General features: G+C 52.4%; 1 protein-coding gene across 6 annotated transcripts in view; it reads right to left on the bottom strand.

Moving 5' to 3' along the window:
- The window catches only part of KIRREL3 (kirre like nephrin family adhesion molecule 3), a 550840-nt gene that overhangs the window by 133470 nt on the left and 399078 nt on the right, over positions 1–18292 (bottom strand). The window lies entirely within an intron of this gene.

Below are 18292 nucleotides of genomic sequence, written 5' to 3'. Positions count from 1 at the left end.
TACTATTCTTATCTTTATTTATAAAGAAATGGACATTTTAGATGGGTAAGGAGTCACCTAGGGTCCCTCAGCTATTGAGTGGCAAAGCTTGAGTCCACCTGTCTGCCTGACTTCATGCCTGGTGCACCTTGCCATGCTCTGTCTCAGTCCTCCATGAGAACTGAGTCTCTGCCCACCGGGCTGGCTCTTGGAGACCTTGCCTGGCTCCTGCCATCTTTCTTTTCACAGAAGGTTGGGCTCATCTTCTACCCTCAGATACTGCCTGGGGTCTTTCTCCCAACTAATTAATTGCTTGGAATTCCAACATGGCCACCAACTGACTGAGAATGTGGCCTTCCTCTGGGCCACTTGGGCATCAAGGCAGACCCCAGGGGTTGCACTCCTCCCACACTCCTCTACACCCTGGAACTGGGACACAGGTTACCCTACCTCCTGGGGGCTGGATGCAGCCCAGCCTTGCCCCTCTCCACTGGTTGGTATCACCAAGGGCTCCCCCATCTGGGGCCAAGCTCACTTCATTCATCATCACAATCAAAGTTGCCATTTATAGGGGCACCTGGGTGACTCGGTTGGTTGAGCATCTGACTTTGGCTCAGGTCATGATCTCATGGTTCATGAGTTCAAGCCCCACATCAGGCTTGCTTTGCTGCTGTCAGTGAGGAGCCCGCTTCAGGTCCTCTGTTCCCCTCTCTCTGCCTCTCCCCTACTCACTCTCTTTCTTTTCCTCAAAAATCAAGAAACATTAAAAAAAAAACAGTTGCAATTTGCTGATTGCTTATGATTTATTAGTCTCTGTGTTAGATACTTTGTATGCATTATCTTCTTCAATCATAAAAATTCTGTAAGTACTATTATTATTCCTATCTGCTAGAATGGGAAACTGATAATCTAAAAGATTCAATAACTCACTCAGGGTCATACAGCTAGTAAGTGTGGAAGCCAGTAAACCTGATAATGAGTGAGGTTTTTTGGATAACTGGTATAATATCTTTGTAAGAGTTGCAGGGAATAGGGGGAGAGTTTAGTAATATTGGTTGAAGAATTTTATGGAAACAGTTTTATCACATGTACAAGATTACCTCAGCCATCTCTGGTTTAAGATGTCTGATCCCATGGGGTTAATTGCTCTGTGAGGGAATATGACAGAGAAACAGGATCATGAAGGCCATCCCTCCCCCCTGGCCTGTCATCATTCTGCTTATCCTGTGAGGGACAGGGACTGCTGAAGGCCATATGCCTGCAAGGCTTTTAGACTTTTCCTGAGAGAAAGTTGGAAGTTGGTGAGTAATGTCTGAATGGAACCAGATGCTTGACAGCTGTGTGCCCTGTCCCTGGGGAGGCTCAGCCTGGTATAGCCAGTCAATCACAGCTAGGAGGCCAGGCAGAAAGAGGGCATCTCTTTTCTCCTTTTTCTTTTAGGACCAAAAGTGTCCCCAAAGGACTAAGACCGAGCGCCACGAGGAAGCCTCCAAAGTCCCCCCTACCTCCCCATACTCACACCCCATTCCATGGACTTGAGGTCCAGATCTTTGGGAAGGCAGAGGCCCAACAAAAGGCTATGAATATAAACTTGATGCATGGATTTAATCTTCACACAGATTCCTGGAGATATGGATTATCAGCCCCATTGTATAGGTGGGGTTCAGGGAAGTTGAGTGATTTACCTGAAGTCACACAGCTGGGAAGTGGAGGAGCCAGGACCAAAATCTAGGCGCATTTGATCCCAGAGCCCGGGCTGTGCCATTCTGCTGGGATACGGTCTGGATGCTGAGCCCAGGTAACCAGCAGAGACCCCAGTGGGAAGAAGGGGACCATATGTGCTCAGAGGGTGCGGGCCAGTGGAGTCATGGGCATTGCTGCCAGGGGGCTAGGGGGCACTGAGAAATCCTTGCGGGAGTCAGGCCCTGGAAAGTCCATGCGTGGAGAAGGATGGATCGCCTCCCTGGGAGACAGGGAGGTGGAGGCAGGACATGGAAGCATGGAGAACGGCTGCTGTTTAGTTATGTGCTTGCAAACCTCTGTGTCACCCATTTATGGCCCCAATAAAATCATAAAAGCTGAGGATTAACCAAGAGAGTCCCATAAGGGCCAGGAGCTGGCCTTAAGGAATTTATCAGCGGAGTCAGATATGGCCAGCCTCTGCCCGCAAGCCCTCTGCTGAATAGGGTGGGGGTAGACAGAGACGGTTGCTCTCACCTGGTACAAGGAAAAGGGAGGCAGAAGGAAACAGTGTTCTGGGAGTTGGGGGGGGCGGTGTACGGAGCGTAGGGCCATCCAATCTGGCAGTCCCACCCGAGGAGACAATGAGGGCAGCTGGGATGGTATGAGAGAGAGAGAGAGACAGAGACAGAGAGACAGAGAGGAGAGGAGACACATGGTCACCTATTACAGGGTCCTAGGATGGAAGGGCATTGGCTAAGCCTCAGTAGGCTGGAGGATGCCCCCTCCACTTTCTGGGTAGAAAGCTGTACAAGAGGCAGGCTAGGCAACAGTTTGCTTTTGTCCTCAGGCAAACAGATCAGAGCTGCCTGTTCACCTGGCCTTGCAGCAGGGGCCGGTACCTCGCTGGGCACCTTCCCTGGAGCAGAAGAAGAAGGCAGGGGCTGTGAGCATGAAGCCCCTTGCTGCCCCCACCTCACCATCTTCCTGAGCGAGGACCAGCCCAGGCCTGGTAACTTGGGTGGTCCCAAGAGCTGAGGCTAGAGAGGAGCAGAGGCCCTGAGGGTGGGCCAGACATTGTCCTCCAGAGCAGTGTCGAGCTCCCCGCCACTGCCCCAGCTCACACGGCGAGAGAGGAAAGGAGGCCGTGGGGTTAGGAGAAGAGCCAGCAGAGAAGGCAGAGAACCCCCGCTGTCCTCCCATTACTGAAATCCTCCTTGAGCCTCATACACCCCATTACAACTCTGTATCTTATAATTAAATTGAATCTGCCAGTTACCTCTCAGCACGGCAGCAATTCAAGCTCATTGGAGGCTTTCTTTGTTTATTTTTATTTATTTATTTATTTATTTAGTGATTATTTATCTAGCTACCCATGTAGCTACATGGAGGCCTTAGTGCAGGGTTTCTTGTGCCTTCGAGAAAATGAGGGTGTGCAAATGCAGTCTCTCCCCACTGGTGTATGTGGGCAGGAGCTGTAGGACCTGCAGGGTGAGCTGTTGCTGGAGGGTCCCTCTGGGAGAGGGCCAGGGTGACCACCACAGGCTGGTTCCACCCCCTTGTTCTTGCCCAACATGCCTATGGAAGGTCCACTAATTCCAGAAAGCTCCATGGAAGCGCCTTACTCCCGAGGGGTAGAACATGGGTCGGAGAATGTGGTTGTGACTGGGTATCAGCAGTTAACACAAGTTTGTTGTCTTCTGTGCACCTGCTGGATACAAGCTCTCCTTGAACCCTCACGACACCCGAGATATTCTTGGAGGCGGGCACAAGGACCAGAGAGGTTCTGAGAGTTGCCAGAAGTCACCCAGCTGGTAATGGCAGAGTTGGGATCTGAACACAAGAATTGGGACAAAATCAAGCCCTCTCATCTTCCCTAGAACCCCAGATCCAAGCTGGCAGCCCAGCAACAGAAACCAGAGCACCTTTCTTCTCTTTAATGCTAACCTTTCGGCAGTGAGGGGGGGCAAAGGAGAGCCTGAGAGCTTTGATTAGGAACCAACCCCAAACAGATCCACGGGAGTGATTCTGAAACACCAGCCATCACTTAATAAGAACATGAGAGTTTACTCCCCACAAGGCTATCCCAGTGAGAGGCTGATTGCCATCAGGCATGCAGGGGACTGCACAGGCCTTGCACATTGATAGCTGAGTCCCAGAGATGGGAGCCCATTTGAGGAGAGGACGAGGTTGACTGGGATAGTATGAAAAAGAGAGAATGCATCTGCTCCTATATTATGGTGAGAGAATGGGAAGGAATTCCAGACTCCAGCTCACACCTTAGACAAATCTCCCCTGCAGAGAAAATGGTACGTATTCACCACCATTCACCATCTTCTCCCTTGCCTACCTGTACCCGCCAACCTGCTGGTTGGATCACTTGTGGGCCATTAAATACTTCTCAGAGCAGGGATGGGCGGTACCACCGAAGACCTGCATCCACACCGACCACTCCTGGTCTGTTCTGGAGCAAGGGAACTCACAAGGTTTTAGTGCATGTGGCCAGTGGCAGCCCATGTGTGTCTGTGACCAGTCTGTCCATAAGAAACCATGAGGGACCTTGACTCAGGCTCTGTCCTGACCACAGAGGATGGCACAGCCACATGAAGGAAGTTGGTGGCCCAGGCCAGAACTATGGAAGGATGTGTACCTCTTGTTAGTTTGGAGAAGGTTCTCTGGTTGGAAGACACAGTGAGGTAACCTGGTCTAAGACAAGGAGAGCCTTTAAACCGAGGGATTTGGGGAGCAGATTGTCCACAGCTGTTCTGACTTATAGATCTTGGATGGGACAGCCAGGTCCTCCCCTGGCTCCTGAGGCTAAGAGAAGCCAGTCAAGGAAGCTTGGACCACTGGGTCCATCCCCCTTGGGACTTCTCACACAGTAGTGTAGCCTTTTGATCGGAGATATCCACTTCATTTCCTCAGTCTGTGAAGTGGAGATCTCTTGGGCTGTGGTGAGGACCGGGGGATAATTTATGCAAAAAGCTGGAAGGTAAAGGTGAGGACAGGTGTGTTCCTATGACCTGTTCAAACATATGGAGCAAAGGCTGGACATATTGTAAACAACTCCACAAAGAGGCGTTAGAAAAATAACAACGTAATATATTATTATAAAAAGCATGGGTGTGCTGAAAGTCAGAACAAGAATAAAATAAGCCTGCAGTTTAGCCTGAGGGCTCTGGTTCTGAATAGAGGCTCTTATACCGTTGTAAAGACGATGTCCACAGCCGCTTGGGGGACAGCTACGCTCAGCTCTCTGGAAAGGGGCTGGCTCATGATGATCCTCCAGGGCCCTATCACCCATGGCTTGCATGGTAATGTAGGGCTACAGCTGGTGCTTTGTAGGATCAGAGAAGCCAAGGGGCCTGAAAATGGTCATCGTCAACCTTGCCAGCAGCTATTGAGTAACTGCAGAGTGAGCACAGGGCACGGGCTGGGCACTGGGGTAGAAAGAAGGTTAAGGTCCACCCTTGGGGTCTTATAAACCAGCCAAGGAATTAGAACAAACCTGGAGGAAGACCCAGATAAAGGTCCTCTCGTGACCGGTTCAGTTCAAGCAGGTGATGGAAGGTTCTAACCTGGCACAGCTCAGACCCACATGGAAGGTGGCGCCCAGCTCTGTAAGCTATTCTTCAAGGGGCGCAGGGCAGACCCAGCAGCACCCAGAGGCTGGTGCCAGGCCAGCAAGTGTCTGTAAGTCTTGCCACAAGAGGCACAGGTGAAGAGTTGGGGTGTGCAAGTAGGAAAGAGAAAAGACTGACTGTGGGGCTTTAGGGCAATGAGTTTGGACCAGGCGGTGGGGACTATAAGGAGGCAGGTTTCATTTCAGTAGAAAAAAAGAAGTTATCTTCAGTGCAAGGTGCTAGGATCTCTTCGCAAGGACTAAGGTCAGACTGGAGCCCAGGGAATGTATACCATTGTCCCATCCTGGGGTGTCGGCTGCAGCCAGTGGAGTAGTGATCTCGTGCCAGCTGGAATCTGGTTCCCATCTGCATTCGGTGAGGTCACATTGGCAGCCTCAAACTGGCCATGGTGAGTATTTCCACCAAGGAGTGGGACAAGGCTGCTGTGAAGGCTTTTCCCCCGCACGCTCTCCTTCCCGAGGGCTGGGTTACCAGCACACCCCTGGCTGAGCTTTAACATCTGAAGAGGGGTCTGTTTACCCTGGTTCCGGCTTCCAGGTCTTTCAGACGTGACTGAGGGCCTCCGCCTGTGATTTCTGCTTCCTGTCCTGTGAGTCACCATCCCTCCATGTCTCATCCTGTTTTTGCTGATGACTTGCTGAGCTGAAGCTGCTGCCTGGATGGCCACGATGGCTCATGTGGTCCCCTCCCTCACCTCCTGGCAGGACTGCCACTCCACCATTCTGGAAAGGTCACGACTGACGTGCCTTTAGGATCTTCAGAGGGGGCAAACTCACAACCTCTGCATGGGCAGCATCTGCTGGTGGCAGCAAGTTCTTCCAGATGCTTCTGCAGAGGCCCCCTGCTGCACTCTTCAGCAAATGCTTGGAACAGTGGGAAGAGGGATTTCTTCCTACATCCATCGCTACCAGGGAAGGTACCGGTAAGAAGCTGGGTGTGAGATCCTGAAGGGAAGGACTTACCACCGTAAGGTCCCCTGCCCCGGGCAGTGTGACAAAACAGCTATCATGTATTGCCAGGCACGGTGGTAAAGCACTTCATATAAATTATCTCAGTTAATTCTTACACCAGTCCTGGGAAGAGGCACCATGATGGTCTTGGTTGTGCAGTTGAGGACACTGGGGCTCGGGAAGGTTAAATACCTCACCAATGGCAGCTCAGCTATAGAGCAGCAGAGCCGAGACCTGAATCTGGTCTGAGTCCTATCAGATCCTGGTGCCCCGCCCCCTCCCCCCAGGTATAGGACTTCACCACTCACAAATCCAAATCTCCTGTCTACACCGTGGGGGTGAGGATGCGGGCAGCTCTGAGTGCCTGTCCAGTGTTCCCCGAGGAACCTTCTGTGTGGTGAGTGGAATGACGTGTCAGAGGGCGCTGAGTCAGCGTGCTATCACCCAAGTCCCTCTCTGCTATGGACAGAGAGGCAGCAGAAGCTGGAAGCTTTGGGGGCCGGCCACCGGGGCCTGGTTGCCCCTCTTCTCTGCGCTCCCTGCCAGAGTTGAGCCATGGCATCTGCAGGGACCGAGCTCCACGTCAGACATCAGCGATCCTGTGCCCTGCTGGGAGCGTCCCTGCTTGGGGCAGATGCTGGCCTGGTTTTCCTGGGAACTCGCCTCTGCTCTAATTAACTGGGTGAACTTGGGTGAGTCACCTGCACTTTCTGGGACTCAATTTCCTCACTTACGAAACAGAGAGTCTGAACTAGGGCAGGAGACTTAACCTGGTGTCTGGGGACCTCTAGGGACCTCAATCAGGGCATCTCATACCCTCCTGAATTTGCATACAAAACTGAGTGTGTATACATTTTTCTAGGAGAGAACCATGACTTTTGTGTATTCTCAGAGGGGATGATGCTCTCCCACCAAAGAACTAATAGCCTCTCACCAAAAAGATCGCTAAGGTCCCCCTAGCTTTTGGATTTGTTGGGTCTGAGAGGCCCCCTTCCTTGATGACTGCAGCTTAGAAATAATGCTGCCTGTAGGGGACTGAGGGCCACGGGAGGACTCCTACTACTTTTTACCAAAGCATTTTTTCCCTCTGTGTCGGGAACTCTGTGGGACGAGGTGTAACTTCTGTTTCAGTCCCTGGCACCACACAAAGGCTGCTGTCACCTGGGGACACTTAGTTCACGCAGGCCCAGACTTCCCTGGGGCTCAGCTGGGAATGTTCCCCTTCCCTGAGGGCTGGGGAGGAACCACGGTTCTGCAAGCCAGGATCTGAGGCCCGGAAGGGTGAGTCCATAGGTATTTCAAGCACTGCCCGTGTAGCCAGCCTATTCAGTTCTTACACTGTTTGCACTAGATTAACCCACGTTTCTTTGTGTATTTTCTTACGCCTCTGGTCTTGTGTACATATCTGATCTGGTGCATTAGTCAGAAATGTCATAGAATGTTAGAACTGGAAGGGAACTTAGAAATCACCCCATTCAACCAGGGACAGAGGAAGAAACTAACCGTCAGAGGAGTGAGGTCATCTCCCAGAGCCACCAGTGGCAGAGCCGCGTCCTTCCCCTTTCCCATCCTGGGGGCGCCCTGACCGGCAGGGATGACTGCCCAGCACCTTCCCCAGTCTTGTGGCCTGACCGGCCCTCTGCCTGACCGCAGGGCCGGTCATGGTGCGCAGGCCTGAGAATGTGCCCTGCTGATTCCAGTTCTGGGCCTGGGACCTGGCTATTCTTCCGCCAGAGACTCAAACACCTCATCCCACTCCTAGCTCAAGACCCCCCGTAGGGAAACACCCTCTCCACGTGGCCCTCTCCCACTCAGCCCTGCAGGTGGGCACCCTCCCCTGGACACCGCACGCTTCGCACATCCCTTTGCTATGGCACTTCCTATGGAGGAGACAATGGCTCCAGCCTTGTGGCTATGAGGTGGGGACGAACTCGACGGATCCTTGCATCTCTGTCACCTCGCACAGAGCCTGGCGCACAGCAGGCACTCAATAAACGCTCACATGGGGTGAGTGATTTAACAGACAGGAAAATCTGCCCCTACGTCCTGACAGATCACCAACTGATTTGGCACCCGAGTTCCCTTCCAAACCTTGGGGGCCAAGGTGAGGGCACAGACCTGAGAGTTTTTCTGGTGGTTTGAGAACCGGACTCGGTACGTCTTCTGCTTTTCGCCAGCCTTTTTCACTTTTGCAGAAATGTGCTGTAAGTCAGCCTCATGTGGTTAGTCATTCAGGTTCATATCGTTGATGGTTTTTTTTTTTTTTTTTTTCCCCTGTTCATCATTCACTGACTGAGTCACTCGTTCCGTATTTGTTGAGAGCTCACTAGGCATCGGTTCTGGTCGCTATGGATACCGTGCGACCGAGAAGACAATTTTTGCTTCCCCGACCTTCTGTTTTAGACAGCATCTATTTAGTCCCTTTCCCTTGCACATCACTTAGTGCTAGGAAGTGTCACATCACTTGGACAAGTCACCGGGCCTCAGCATCTCCATCTACAACCTGCTGTCACTGGAGCCCAACGTGAGCCGGCAGCGGGCGTCAGGCGCCACAGCTCGGCCCGCACGTGGCTGGGGCTGGTGCTCCTGGCTGTTCTGACTGTGGCTGCACGGGCTCCTGGGAGCCAGCTGATGTGCTTCCTCTCTTCCCTCGTGCTTTGTTTCTGGAGGCACATCGAGAGGGCCCTTTCTAATCAGCTCAGGAGCAGGACACTTCGGAGCTACCCTGTGCTAGGCCGCTGTTACACACGGCGATGCCATTCACCGTGTGACTGGAGAGGGGGCGGTCAGGCTCCTATTTCTCAGACGGGAAAACTAAGGCACAGGGCGGCTAAGGGGCTGGCTCACAGTCCCTGAGCACATCGTTGGCCGTGGCACAGGCTGAGAACCCAAACCCACGGCTTTCCTGCCGATCCCACTCAATCTCCCAGTGGGCATTTCCCCACATGGCGAGACAGCTCTGCTGGAGTGGAAGGAAGAGAGAACTAGAAAGTCACAAAGTCCTCTTTCAACAAAGGCCTCAGCAACATGTTTGTCTTGGCGGTGTTTCATATCGACCCGGTGTGTGGCACATGGATTAAGTATGCAGTTGGGTGGTCTTTAAAGGATGAACATTTTCTCTGGGATCAATAAGCCAAGTGACTTTGGGTCTAAATTCATCAAAATGTCACCCGAGAGAAATTCAGTCTCTGGACTTCTGCACTCAGTCGGGTCGATGGCGGAGGGCAGAGGCAGAATGCAGGCAACACGGGTCTCTGGAAGGAGAAGTTCTGAGCATCTGTTGCACAGCATGAGTCCAATAACCTGGAGGGGGAGTCCGACGTGGGGACCAGCATCCTGGAGACGGGTCATCCCTCCTCCGTTGTAGATTCCATCCTTGCCTTCAGCAAAAGTAGCTGAGGGAGAAGCTGAGTGGCGACACCCCAGTTCTGGATTCTTCACACAGAAAGGGCCTTTGAGGTCATTCAGACTCACCCTCAAGTCTGGTGCAGGATCCCCCTTTACGGCATCTCGGAGAAGTAGTCCCATGGTTTCCCCCTGGATCCTTCTAGAGACGGGAGCCCATTACTTTACAAGGCTGGGCTTTTCATTTTTGGAGAGCTATGATAATTTAAAAGTTCTTTTATATTGAGCTTAAATATCCCCTCCTGCCCTGCAACTTTGACTCATTTGTCCTGACCTGCCCCACGGGGCTGCACTGAACCAGACCAATCCCTCTGCTACCCAACTACCCCATAGTTAAACAGTACTTTCTTCTTCAAGAAAAACAACCCTTGGGAGTTTTGGGACCTGGGATGCTTGCAGCAGGAAAACACCCCCTGCACTCCTGCTTCTCTGTACATTTAAGGACTTGTCTTCATTCACTGTTTTTAAAAAAAAAAATTTTATGTTTATTTATTTTTGAGGGGGGGCAGGGGAGAGAGACAGAGCTCGAGCAGGGGAAGGGCAGAGAGAGAGAGGGAGACATAGAATCTGAAGCAGGCTCCAAGCTCTGAGCTGTCAGCAGAGCCCAACATGGGGCTCGAACCCCAAAACCACGAGATCATGACCTGAACCAAAGTCGGCCACTAAACTGCCTGAACCACCCAGGCACCCCCGTCTTCATTCACTCTTTAGCATCTCTCAAAGAAGGAGGAGGGCAAAATGGGAATCCCCCGGAGGAATCCTGGCCTCACATGTCCCAGGAAAGGGAAGATAGAGATCTGAATCTTGGATATGGAATTCCACATGGGTATGACTCCGACGTGTCTAATACAAGTCGGGGTGTGTATGCGCACATCGGAACAGGTGGGTGCGTGTGTCGCTGTGGGTGGATGTGTGGTGAGCAGGGAGTGTCTCACCTGTGTGAGAGTGTATGGGGTGCGTGGGTGAGCTTGTGTGCACACACACTGCTTGTGTGGGCCCTGGGGAGGGGCTGTAACGATGCTCCTGTGGCTTGGAATCTGCCTCTCCCCATGGAGAACTCTCTGAATGTGCTAGCAAACTTCTCCTGGCCAGTCAGTAGGCTTCTGCCCCTCTGACTCAGCACAAGTACTGTGTCTTCTGTCTCGAAGACCTATCCATAACCCTTGGAAATGTAAACGTTCCAGCCTCCCCTGTCACGGCAGGTCTGGGCTTACCAATCCCCAGGAGTCCACGAGCAAGTTTCGACCCCGTGAGACGGCTTTCCATACATTCTCTCATTTTATCTTCCCCATACCTAGAGACAGGAATCACCACTTGACTTGTGAAGACGCCGGGGATCAGCAAAGTGGCATGACAGTCTGAGGCTACACAGCTAGGGAGCAGTAGAACCAGATCAGGATCTAACCCGAAGCCGGCACTCTGTCCCCCAACACATGTCACTTTTATGAAGCAGGAGCCGGGGAAGGTCTATGCCAGAGCTCACCAATGCCTCTGAAGGGCTCCCTCCCCACCGGCCGTCCATGGTCCTGGAAGACGAACAGGTAGAGACTAAACAAATGATGGTGGTGTGGCTTCTGGTGATTTCCCCCCAGAACCCTTGGAATTTATCACTTGGGAGGGTAGTTAGTTCCCAAACACAGGTGAGTGTAAAATCCAATTTCTTAAATTCCACGTGGGGCCTGGGGAGCTCAGTCTCTGCTCTGTCAATTACGACGTCCTCAGGTACTCAGGACTGAATATCCTCATTTCCTTAAATCCTCCTGCTTGTTGCCTGAGCTTTTATCCCTCTGATCTGCTTATTAGATTTCTACTGGGCCTTTGCTCAGCAGAACACTCAGGGTCCCCAGGACCCACTCTCTCGCTTAACCAGTAACTTCTCTCATGAACCAGACAGGGCACAGGATGAAGCCGGAAGCTGGCAAGGGTCGGCGGGGAGAGCTGGAGAGAGGGACACGAGGGGCAGGGGCAGAAAACAGGGGGATGCGCATAGGAACCCATGCGACGTTGGCCCCACGGGGATGAGCGGGATGGCATTTGCGTCCTTCTCAACATCTGGACTTGCACCTGGATCTGGATGATGCTTGCAAGTTTCTGTCGCTGGTAACCTGGGTGCCCAAACACCCTCTCTGCTCCCATGTCCCCCACTGCTTTCTTTTTTTTTTTTTTTAATTTTTTTTCAACGTTTATTTATTTTTGGGACAGAGAGAGACAGAGCATGAACGGGGAAGGGGCAGAGAGAGAGGGAGACACAGAATCGGAAACAGGCTCCAGGCTCCGAGCCATCAGCCCAGAGCCTGACGCGGGGCTCGAACTCCCGGACCGCGAGATCGTGACCTGGCTGAAGTCGGACGCTTAACCGACTGCGCCACCCAGGCGCCCCATGCTTTCTACCTCTGTTGTTAAGGTTATTTGTCTGCCTCATCTGTCTGTCTGTCTCCTTGGATGACAAAGTCTTTAAAAACAGATCACATCATTTTTTTTAATACTGGTACATGTCACTGTGACTGTCCATAGGAATTTATATGCTGACCGAGCCAGACATTGTATGAAAGCATACGGATGCACTGGGCACATTTCAGCCCTCCAGGGCCCCCCACAGCTGGGGACATGGGATGCACACACAAAGGGCAACCAATAACCGCTGTGCTCGTCTGGCCACGGAGCGTTTCATGGAGGAGGTGGGACTAGAGCTGGGCCGCACAGGATGCCAAGGACGGGCCGGGAGATGGGGGCGAGAGCATTCGAAGGAGGAGGAATGGCTTGGGCGAAGGTTCAGGCTGGGAACGGACAAGGGGGAGCACTGAGTGTGGCAGCAGGGCAAGGATCCGTATAGGGAAATCAAGAAAGGGAGGTTGAGACAAACTGTGGAGGGCTGTGAATGGGGAAGGAGCCCAGAAGTTCCTCTCCTCCTGCGACAGAGAGTCTTTAGCTTGCCCAGACCAACCCGCCTGTGGTCCCAGGAATTTACGCACTGCCTTCCTGGTGAGTCGGGCCAGGCGGTTGGCATGGTGTCTGTGCATCCTGGACAAGCAGGGCCACATGTAGCCTGAGACTGCTCTGCTGTCTTCCTCTCCGAGCCCAGCAAGCAAGAACCAGCCCTGGACTTTTCTGGTTTGAGGGACCCTCTGTCCGCCCTGACCATGGCCTGATCCATGAGTCTCCTCTTAAGCCAAGATTAAGTCTCAGAACGAGAGTAAGACACTGGTTCTTGCACAGGGGCGGCCTCTGGTGTGTTCCGATAAGGAAGGGAAAGACTCACCCGGGGAGAGAAGAGGGAAGGTGCTAGCAAGCCGACTCTTAACTGAGCACCTGTAACAGACCAGGCCTGGCCTCATGGCTCCCTGGTTATGTGAGGTACGGAGTCAGTCTCCCTGCACAGAGGGGAAACAGAGACTCTTGGGAGTTAAGCACCCTACCCAAGGTCACACATCTAAGTGGCTGCCGATTCCAGAGCCAGGGTCCTTCCCTTTTCTTGGCCCTGGTCTGCCTGTGTGGTTTCTCTGGCCTTACTGGGTGATCTTGAGCAAATCAATGACCCTCTCTGGGCTTCAAGTTTCTCATCTCTCCAACGAGAGGGTGAACTCTCCACTGGCCGCCTGCTCCGATTAGAGACCAGGGGCCGCCTCCAGGATGGGCTGTTTGCTAGGTGGCTTGTACTTCTCCAGCAGTGCCCGTGACTGCCTTTCCCAGCCTTGCTAAGCCCTGGTGTGTGTTTCTGCTCTCAATGTTTTGTGAGAGTTGGTATCAGAACGCACTCCCCTGATGCTGCCGGAAGCAATAATCCAGACACGGTTGGAGGGTTTAGTAGAAATCCTCTGCTACAGCGGAAGAAAGCGAACCCGGCAAAGCAAGGATTTCGGCTCGATGCAAAATCTGCCCATTTACCTTCCAATTCTAGGCGGCTCAGCAGGGAAGGCTGAGACGCGGGCTGGCCCCCTCAGCTCCTGGTCTCCCCAAGGGAGGAAGTGAGAGCCGAACGCAGAGGTCTCTGGATCTCCGCAGGCCTACAGTCCATGAGGACGGAAAGGGCAGGTCACCAAGTACTCCCCGTCTGCACTCAGATTCTATTGAGCGCTGGCTACACTGCTCCCTGCAGTCGCTCATTTTCCTGTTAAGTCCTCACAGCACTGACCCAGAAGCGGGATTATCCTTAGTTTTGGTATGAGGCTCAGACGGCTTAAGTGGCTTGCCCAAAGTCACACAACCAGTAAATGACAGAGCAGGGAAGCGCTGGGGATACCACTATCTGTTCTTGGGGGCCAGACCCTTCCATGTCTCCCCTAGTCTGATACCAGCCACACGTCATCATGGAAAATTAGCCAGACACATCTCTAGCCTGCTCCCCTGGCCCTACACCTCCTGTGTGCAATCGAAGCCTCCTCTGTCTGACTCACCAATCTATGGTCACAGACCCTCCTGCTGCCCTCAGCTGGTTATGGACTCCTTCAGAACGGAGGGGATGGCGTGGTTACTAGGGAAAATAACTCCTGCTCTAGGCTTGCCAGCAGCTCTAGGGCAATAAGTTATCTTTCCAAACTGAGGTCTTCCATTTTTGAGCCTCTGAAAGCTCCAGAGTTGCTGAATGGCAGGTGCATCCCAGCACAGGACAGCCTGGATCATGGCTATTGTTGAGCTTCTTAATGGTGACCCCCCGCACCAACCCCAATCGGTAATAACAGTCTTGTCCAGCGCCCCAGCCCCTAATGCCCAGCCTACTACTGGGAGTGGCTCTCTCACTCCCCATCTACGTATGTACATATATAGACGCGGAACGGATACACAAAGGAGCCTAGCATAATGAATAGAGCATGTGCTCTGGAGTTAGACTGACCTGGCTTCACATCCTGGCTCCCCCTGCTTGTCGGTTGTACAACCATAGGCAAGACATTTAACTCTTCTCTGTGTCCGCTTCCTTCTTTGTAAAATGGGAATAATGGTACCACCCACCTCAAAGAGCTGCTATGGGGGTAAAACGAGATCAAGCACTTAGCACAGTGCCTGGCACACAGCGGGGGCTCCATAAAAGGTGGTCCCTGCTTACTAGCCTTGGCCCATGGAAAGGCCTGTCTTCTCAGTTTGGAGAATGACGGCTGAGGCTGCCCGGTGCAGGGTGCGGGGCGGGGGGGTTAGGGCTGCCTGTGTATGTGGTGGGGGACCTCTGAGGAACCTACTGGTGACTGCAGCCTTTGAGAAGGCATTACAGGCCATTGTTTTAGTCAATACTGTATTATTTCCTCCGTGGCATCTATCCCCATGTTTATCATGTGTAAATAGGGTTTTTCAATGATGCGATGTGTTAGCTTAATGTAGCTGACATTCAGCATGTAGAGTCTGGTGGCTGCCCCCTCAGGACCTCCGGGAAAATGAGATGCTGTATCCGCCACAAAGCCGTCCTCATGAGCGAAATCTGAGAAATACAAGTCAGTGGCCATCAGGGCACCCGGTGCATGATTGCAGGTGTGGACCGGGTGCTCAAGGGAGGAGAATAAACACTATCCATGCACCCTCGGAGCACGGTCCAGCTCCTGGACAGAGGGTGGTCATGGCTGGTGGCCCAGAAGTGGGGTGTTGGGGTTCCCATCTCTTTGCTATCCAGATGTAGATTCTGTAAAATACCCTACGTGGTCTGGCCAACTCCTGTCCATGTTCTCCGTCACTGCCTGTCCTTGGAACTTGTCAGAGTTGCTCCTCATGCTGCTGGATTCTCAGATGATCCCCTCCTTCCTTCCCATCGCTTGGCCCACAGTGGGATGGCCTCAGTGGATGCAGTGGAAATACATCTTGCGCACGTTTCTCTGGCTCGGCCCCAATCCCGTGAGCTTGGCCCAGCCTTGTTGTCCAGGCAGGCTGAGCAGAGCAAAGGTGGCTTTTCCAAGTTTTCTACGTGGGCCTAATTGTCCTCTCGCACCAGTACGCTCAGAGGAATGGCTGTTGGCCCTACCAGCCCCTCTCTTTCTGTCTCACTGGAGCGGGGCGGAGGAGGGGAGAGGGGTGCGTTAAGACTCGGGAAGAGCTTCCTCACCTTGACATCATCAAAGTTGCAGGTTAGATGCCACCACCACACATGTGCCACAGCCAACAGGCCAGATCCCCAACAAGAGCCATTTAACTCAACGAAATCAGCTATCAGACGTCTCGGGATTCATTTGCATAGCTCTATGGAATGCACGGTAAAGGAGTTAACCTTTATCAAGACAGTCTGTGGAACGTTACCAACAGGAGGTACCTTTATCCCCTGTTTTCTTAACAGTGTTTGGAAGCAGAGGACCGGATAGGACAGCGCTTGATTTTCTACCTTCATGCCAAATGGCAAAGAGGGCCCGAGGGAGGCTGCCTTTAAGAAATGTGAGTACAAAGGGATCTGTGTAGCACTTCACGCCTGTCTGTTCATCTGTCCTTGATGCTTGTCAAACTCTGGGGGTCCATCTAGCTAAAAGGTACTACATAAATGTAAATGGCCACCGTTATCATTAAGCTCCGTCTGTGTGCCTTAAACCTTCCGCACAAAACGTGTTTGGGGTTGGGCTTTGGCTTCCCTTCACTGCCTGAGAGATACGAAGGAGGTGTTTTTCTTGGCAAATAAATATGATATCATAAGCCCTGGCAGGATTCCAACTGAGTAATGGCCGTCTGCCTTCCTAATTCCCTCAGCAGCTTGGAACGGGAACATTATTCTTTACTTCCTCTCTTTAAAAACAAACTCTCTATTGGAGAGCATTACTCAGCCGCAGGATCCCTCCCCTGACGTGGCCGCGTTTCCAAGACGGGATGTGAAGGATGAGCTCAGATTACAGTGCATGTTTGGGAAAACACAGCAAGATGTTTGGCTCTGAAAAGGCACCTGAGGATCTTGAATTACAGAGGCCACTCTTCACGTGTCCTTGTTCATGAGGGACACAGAGCCAAAATCAATAAGAATCACATTGCTTAGTGCCGCCATGTTGCAGGTCTAAATCATTATGGAGTAACTGGGTAACTAGGTAATCCAACTGGAGCTGGATGCTCACGGCCAAGTACCAAGTTGTCTTGCTGAGTGTCCCCGCCCCCGTTGTAACATGTGGCTGGGTGGGGGTCTGACGGCTTCTCTGCTCAGGGGGGTACGGCCACCTTAAAGCGTGTAACTCCCCTCATCCTTTGCTTGTCATTCAGTCTTTATAACAACACTCTGACACCGGTAGCCTTCATTTTATAAACCTGAAATTCAGTCTCAGAGAGATTAATCAGACACCCTGTTCAGAGTCACACACACTGTATGCAGCGGACTTGAGGCTGAACGAGGGTCTTTTGGCTTCAAATCCAGTTTTTATGATGCACATCAAGCCTCATCACCTTTTCTGGGCCTTGAGGACTTCAGTACTGCCACTTGCCCAGACCGAAGTGGCTATTACAAGGTGGTGCAGGGGAGAGCCACTGGACCAGCACCTAGGTCTTGGGTTCACACCACCTGGCCACTGATCTGCTGGGGGCTCAGTGAGGTCACTTGGTTGGGCAAAGAGAACACCCGGCTGAGCTCACGATGTGGTCTTGAAGCAGCTGTACGGCAAAGGCCCTGGAAGTGTGTAAATGCTAGGGATTATCAATTCATCCAATCAACATTTAGGGGCACCCGGGTGGCTCAGTCGGCTAAGCATCCAACTCTCAATTTCCGCCCAGATCGTGATCTCTCGGTTGTGAGGTCGAGCCCCACGCTGAGCCCCACGTTGGGCTCTGCGCTGACAGCATGGAGCCTGATTGAGATTCCATCTCCCCCTCTCTCTCTGCCCCCTCCCACTTGTGTTCATTCTCTCTCTCTCTCTTTCAAAAATAAATAAATAAGCATTTTTTAAAAAGCCCATTTATTCAGCACCTGCTATGGCTAGGTGGAGGGACACACCTATGAACAAGACAGAGTCCCTGCCCTCAAGGAGTGGGTAGTTTAGTGGGAGAGATGGGTGGGCAGACAATTATAATACAGTGTGACGAATGCCCCAATGACAGAAGACGACGTGCAGGGAGAGTCGCTAACCAGACTTGGCACTTCTTAGGGAAAGTTCACGGAGGACACGCCATCTAAGCTGAAACCCGAGGGACAAATAGGAGGCCAGCTGATCAAGATGGGGCTGCAGAGGGTTCCAGGCTGAGGAGACAGCACGTGCAAATGCAGAGGTCAGAAAGAGCGCGTTGTGTTCCAGGGATGGCACACCCAGTCCGGGCTGGAACGGATCTAGAGGGGGAGTGTTGGGGCGGTGGGCCAAGGGGTCAGCCGGGAGCAGGTAGCAGACCCTAGCCACCGGTCTTCTCCATCAGGCATGTGAGTTCTCGGGGCCACCATGTCTCCCAAACCACAGCGACTCCCTCGCACCAACCCCTAGCCTTCAGGGTCTTCATTTTGCTTTGGACTCATCAGCTTTTAATTGTAATGCGAAGGGGAAGCCAGAAGTGCACCCCAACCACAGTAGACAACACCAATCCCTGAATCAACCCCCCCCCAACAGAAAAAACCCCCAAACAAAAAAACCACCCGACACCTCCCCGCTGTGCTTTATCTAACCGAAGTAGCCCGGGAGTTGTTCATTTAACGTATTTCTGCCTTCTGAATGGCTTTTACTTTTCTCTAAATTGAAAGTGCAGTACAATATATGTGAACGATTAGAC

This window comes from Acinonyx jubatus, chromosome D1 (assembly GCF_027475565.1).
Source record: "Acinonyx jubatus isolate Ajub_Pintada_27869175 chromosome D1, VMU_Ajub_asm_v1.0, whole genome shotgun sequence".
Classification (NCBI taxonomy): domain Eukaryota; kingdom Metazoa; phylum Chordata; class Mammalia; order Carnivora; family Felidae; genus Acinonyx; species Acinonyx jubatus.
The sequence above is the reverse complement of the archived record's forward strand: the minus strand, read 5'-3'. Positions and strand labels throughout refer to the sequence as shown.